Raw genomic sequence first — 6,607 nt, 5'->3', positions numbered from 1 at the left:
AACTACTTGTTCAACTGACTGGAAGAGATATTTGTTGCAATTCCCAAGAAAGGTGATTTGATGGAATGTGAAAAATATCAAACAATATTACTAATATCACAGGCAAGCAAAATATTGTTGAAGATCATCCAGAAATAGCTAGAATCATACATTGAGAGAACTGTCAGAAGTTCAAGATGGGTTTAGAAGAGACCATGGTACCATGAATCTCATTGCTGGTGTCAGTTGGATGCTGGCTGAAAGCAGAGAATGCCAGAAGAATGTTTATTTGTATTTTACCAACCACACAAAGGCATTTAATTGAATGGACCATAACAAACTATGGCTAACGTTAAGAAGAACGGGAATCCCAGATCACTTAATTAGGCTCATGTGAACCTGGACCAAAAAGCTGTTATCCAAACTGAACATTGGAACATTGCTTGGGTTAAAACTAGGAAAGATGCATGTCAGGGTTGTACCCGGCCATCCTATCTATTCAATCTGTACAGTGATCTAATAATTTGAGAAGCTAGACTTTATGAAGAAGAATGTCATTTCAGGATTGAAGGAAGACTAATCTACAATTTGCATTATGCAAATGACACAACCTTGCTTTTTAAAAGTGAAGAGGACTTGAAACACTTGCTGCAGAAGATCAAAGACCTCAACATTAATTACATCTCAACATCAAGAAGACAAACATCCTCACCACTGGATAAGAAAACTCATGATAGGTGGAGAAAAGATTGAAATTGTCAACTATTTCATCTTACTTGGATTGCTATCTATAGCCTTGGGGAACAGGAGACATATTGCATTGGGCAAGTCTGCTGTCAGAGAAGCAATGAAGTCAGTGTGAAGACTAAGGTGCATCTGATTCAGGTCATGATCTTTTCTATCACTTGTTAAGCTTCTGAGCACAGGACATGAAATAAAGATGAGAGAAAAATTGATGCCTTTGAGCTGTGGTGTTGGAGAAGAATACTGACTATCCCATGGACTGCCAAAAGAACAAATATATATTGGATCAAGTTCAGCCAGAATGCTCTTTGAAGGTAAAAATGACATAGCTTCATCCCATGTGCTTTCGGCATGTTATTACAGTAGTTATTCTGTGGGAAGGGGCAGCATGCTTGGAAAGGTGGACAGTCAGAAAAAGAAAGGAAGACCCTCTAAAAGATGGTTTGACTTAGTGACTGCAGCCCTCGGTTCAAGTGTGTCAGAGTTGTTGAGGTTGACATTGGATGCGACAGGGTTCAAATTTGTTGTTTATTAGGGTCACTATGAGTCATATTTAACTCGACAGATCTAGCAACAACAAGAAAGATTTTCAGGTTCTGACTAAACTATTATTTATATGTTTTTTCTGATTTCCTTGTCAACTATAGTTTATATATGGGTATGTGAACTGCCTGGTTTGGTAAAATTTTTATTGATTCTTTTCTTTTTTGGGAAAAAGTTTTTATACTTTGCAAGTTTGCTGGTACAGTTTGCCAGCTCTTACCAAATTGTCAATTCTACTAGTTTCCAGCAATATCTAGGTACAGCTTCCCAAGCTTATTTTACAGTTTTTCCTCACTTCTGCCTCCCTCAATCTCCAAGAACTAAAACCTACCTGCTCAATTTCCTAAACGTGCTCTAGGGTACTGTGTGGGTGTCCCTTTCTCTCAGGACTCTAAAACGGTTGCCCTTCACCATATCTTCACATAAGGTTTAACTGGTTTTGACACAACAGTAAGAATTCTGAAATGTGCAAGAGATTTATAGTCATCTCTATGTGGTTTTTAATTGCCTAATGTATGTGTGAAAGCTGGGAAATTAAAGAAGACAGGAGAATAAGAGATGCTTTCAAATTGTGGTATTAGTAAAGAGTATTGACTATGGTATTGGACTGCCAAAGAACAAACCAATCTAACCTAGAGAAAGTGAAACCAAGGTGCTCCTTAGTAGCAAAGATGGTCAGACTTAGTGCCTCATATTTTAGGCAGTTTTTAAGGAGCCTCCAGTCCTTTGAAAAATACATTCTTTTTCAAATAAGGTATTAAAATTGTGTTAAATTGACCTGCTTAAGGTTGCTTAGAAAAGAAGAGGGTCAGCCTGAGAGAGGAAGACCCTCCTCCGTAGGATAGATTGACACAATGACCCCACCATGGACTTGAGCGAGGCAGAGACAGTGAGGAAGACTTGAAGGGCAAGCCTTGGACCTGTTGTTCTTAAAGTCACTGTTAGAGGCAACTTATTAGAGGCAACTGGACTAAACCTACCACCTATCACAACAGGGTTGTGAGGTGATGTGGAATGAACAGGAATAGGCTGAGGTTTAGATGATGGTGATTTTTCCAGGTGAGCCTGTGTTTTCAGAAAACAGTTAGTTAAGAAACCCCAAACCCTCTTGTTTTGTATTCCAAGGGAAAACCGACTCATCCTTCCATATCACTTCACTAAGACTCTGGAAGATGTCAGAGGGTTGGAATTGACTCAAGGGCAAATAGTTCGTTGGCCAAAGTGATGCTACCTCAGTCTGCAGAGGCCACTCAACTGTCCAGCATCGGTTACAGGTGTGGGGAAACAAGAGATGCCAGACTAGCCCCTTGGGCAGAGGTCTCCATCTCCAACAGGCTCTGTGTGTAAACATTCAGCTCCCTCTCACATGACCATCTTTGTATCTGAGAGTATGGGTTAGAAAACATATCTGGTCAATGAAAGCACTATATAGGATGCTATATAGGTTTTATTTACTTCATTAATTTTTAAAAAATTTTACACTGATTTACAAAATTTGAATACATTGTTTTTCTTAAAATTTTAACAAACACAGAGACATATTAAAAAAAAATCCAGCCCCTTGTCCTTTGCTTTAAGAGGTTTCTCTTCCTACAAAATGGCCTGAATAAAATAATCTTGTTAATCCCTTGATGTATTTTGACTTGGAATGTGGGGTGACAATGAAACGTAGGGTGCAATAAACAAATTGCAAGAAGTATTAGGAACACCAGAAAACTGGACAATGATTAGGGATGACAGAAGGAGAATTGCTGCCTTTGAGAAGAGTGCTGAATATACCATGAACTGCTAGAAGAACAAAAATTTCATCCTAGAGAGAGTGAGACCAGGGTGCTCCTTGGAGGCAAGGATTCTGAAGCTTCCCCTGACATACTTTGGTCATGTTGCAAGGAGGGACCAGCCCTTGGAGAGGGACATCAAACTTGGGAGAGTGGAGGGACAGCACAAGAGAGAAAGACCCTCGATGAGAGTGATTGATTCAATAACTGGGGTAATGAGGGTCGTTGTGTCAGAGACAGTAAAATTGACACAGGATAGAGCAGGATTAGGGCTGTTGTACATAGGTTGTGATGAGTCACAGGTGACTTGACGGCACATAACAACAACAACAACAACAACATCAGGAACAAAATGTTTTCTCTTCACGAGACATTTTAAAGATTCTGCAGATTCAAGTGAATAGATCACATTTAGCCTGATTCACAGCCAGTTCTAAGTAAGTCGTTTTTGGGTTTTTTAAATAAAGCATATCAAAGAAGGGTTTCAAGCTGTTTGAGAACCCATTTGGGAACAACTTGGAAGCCAAAGAGAGGATGTTTAAAGATGTTTCAAGTTGAAAGAGAAAGAAAGTGAATACAAAAGAGGCATTAAAAATGCAATAGGTAAGAATAAAAAGTCACCCAGGAATTGTGAAGTGTTTGAAAACTGTCCCATGTTCCAAAGTGAGATTTTGGAACATAGAAAAGAAATCTGGCAAAATGTGTCTTATCTTAAAATTGCCAAAAATCCTTCTGTATATCATTATTGTGAAGACTGCAGCAATGTGTACGTAAATGCTAAGATTTAAGGTAATGTCTTTAATGGTTACCAGGATGGAGAATATATCAGTAACTGAGCTTTTTAAAATTGTGTTTTTGTAATAGCAATTTTAAATTTAGTAGAATCATCCTAAAAAAGTGGAATAGTTTAAAATGAAAATTACAAATCCTAGGTAATATTAAGTTGTTAAGTGCCATCGAGTCATAGGCGACTCATAGTGACCCTATGAATGAAAGACCTGGACACTTGGATAACTTTCATTGTTTCGCCAGGTTCATGGGGTTTCCGGAGGCAAGCTATTTTGCAAGTGGATGTCCCTCCTGCTTCCAAGCTTGTTTTAATCGGGGAGCTCCACCAAATACTGTCCACCATGGGTGACCATTATCACATTTGACACATCAGTGTCACAGTGTTCAGCTTCCCAGCAACCACGAGTTACCTCTGTATGGCAAGTGGACACACCAGGGCTATACGACCTAGAAGAATGACCAAAAACAATTAAAACCAGGCCTGAGGGCCATGGATTAGAGTCACCAACCTTTGGCTTGGTAGCATCACTTAGGTAGTCCACTAGGTCAACTGATCTTTCTCTACGCTATTGTTGTTGTTAAGTGCAGTCGAGTCATAGGCAACTCATAGCGACCCTATGATTGAAAGACCTGAACAACAACAAGAACAGGTAACATTACTGAAATACTGATTTTCAGAGGAAGTACAAGAACAGACTGCCTTTGGAACATGATTAGGACAGAGCAGACCTCATGGACACCCAATTCAGTCTTCGAGTTCTCAACTAGAAAATTAGAGCTCTGTTGCTGTCATGGCCCAGTGGTAAGGAGTTGTGCTGCCAACCCAAAGGCAGATGGTTCAAGTCTACCAGCTCCTTCACAGGAGAAAATTAGGCAATCTCTTCTGCTGCAGTTTACAACCCCTGAAATCCTGCTGGAGGATCTGCTATGAATTGGTTCTGAATCAATGACAAGGAATTCATAATTAGTTCTCACTGCCTCCTTATTAATTATGTAAGCCAGGTAAAGTTAACAGCTTAAGCCAGATACTTAACAACAATAATATCAACACAGAGAGAGAGAGAGAGAGAGAGATCAGCTGGCCCAGTGAACAGAAAGCGATGCTACCAAGCCAAAGGTGGGTGACTTTTAATCCGCGGCCCTCAAGCCTTTCATTGTTCTTGTTCAGACATTCCTCTAGGTTGTATAGCCCTGGTGTACAAGTTGCCATACAGCGGTCACTTGTGGTTGAATGTCAAATGCTGTGTCAAATGTGACACATCAAACTGATGTGTCAAATGCGTTAATGGTTGGCTACCTAATGCGGACAGAGAGTGGGGTGGAGCTCCCCGATTAAAACAAGCTTGGAAGCAGGAGTAGCATCCACTTCCATAATAGCTTGCTTCCGGAAACCCTATGAACCTGGAGAGAGGATGAAAGGCACCTAAGCATCGAGGACTCTCCTTCATAGGGTCGCTATGAGTGGCCTGCGATTCAACAGCACTTAACAACAACAACAAGAAGTAAGTTATTTAAACTCTCTGGGATAGAAGGTTCTTTAGAAATGAGGAATAATCGCCTAATCTTTGGACGTGTTATCAAGGGGACCAATTCTTAGAGAGTGATGTGAGACTTGATAAAGTAGAGGGCTAAGAAAAAAAGAGTCAGAAAAAAAAAATAAAAAAGGAAGACTCAACAGTTTGGTTGATTGGCCCAGTGGCTGTGGCAAGGGCCTCAAACACGGTAAGATGGTGCAACACTGCAGTGTGTTTAGTTCTTTTGTATGTAAGGTTGCTGTGGCTTGGAGCTTAATGACCTGCCACAGATTCTTCTCTTAGAAAATGGGGTGAACAATAATTCCAAACTCATGGATTTGTTTAACGGAATAACAATAAAATATTATCAATTAATATATTGTATTCTTGCAAAAAAAAATTTTGAATTTTAGTGTCAGCAAAGACTAATGACTATCCGATTGACTTTTTAAAGAATCCAAAGAACAAACATATCTATCTTTGAGGAAGGACACCCAACGTACACTTTAGAGGCAAGGATGGTGAAACTGCCTCACATACTTCGGGCATATTGTGAGGAAAGGCCAGTACTTGGAAAAAAGAAATCATGCTGGGCCGTACTGACACAGTGATTGCAACAATGGCCTTCCACAGGATGGGATTGTCATGATGACGTATGATAGGACAAGGCTGTTGTTCACAGAGTCATCTGTTGACTAGACAGCTCCAAACACCACTGAACCCTTACAAAGTTGCACCCATTTTTTGTATTATTTAACATTATTTATAATTTCAGTAAACATGTTGATATAGAAACTAACATAAAGACTGTTCTTTTCAGTTGAAGAAAGTAAGGTATAGAGCATTAAATTGACTTGCTTTAAAGTCACTTAGTTATCAGGTCACACAGCTTTGATTTGGATTCAGACTTAACTATGCTTCAACACTTTATCCTTTGGAGTGTTATTGCCTTTACAAATGACTATGTCTCTATAAGACAGCCATTGCCATCATATAGTTTAGTGGGGATAATGATTGTTATTCCAAAAGACCAAAAATATAAATAAGTGCACTATGAATAAGCAAAATTCACCAACAGGCAGTGTGTGTGTGTGTGTGTGTGTGTGTTTTAAAGGACAGTATATCGTCAATTTAAAGTCTCCAAACTCCAAATCTATTCATCATTGTCTTTTCTGTGCTAATTCACTGTGGGCATGATCCTAAGAATGATTGCTAGAGGTGTTAAAAAGACATTGGAGTGCAGTATACACAATTTATCCC

General features: G+C 39.4%; 1 protein-coding gene across 1 annotated transcript in view; it reads right to left on the bottom strand.

Annotated features, from left to right (window-relative positions):
* Window positions 1-6,607, bottom strand: part of WDR49 (WD repeat domain 49) — a 199,406-nt gene that overhangs the window by 8,797 nt on the left and 184,002 nt on the right. The gene's annotated exons all lie outside the window — the stretch shown is intronic.

Source organism: Elephantulus edwardii, unplaced genomic scaffold, assembly GCF_000299155.1.
Source record: "Elephantulus edwardii isolate Elephantulus edwardi_28Jun2011 unplaced genomic scaffold, EleEdw1.0 scaffold00088, whole genome shotgun sequence".
Taxonomy (NCBI): domain Eukaryota; kingdom Metazoa; phylum Chordata; class Mammalia; order Macroscelidea; family Macroscelididae; genus Elephantulus; species Elephantulus edwardii.
This window is presented reverse-complemented; position numbering and strand designations above follow the sequence as displayed.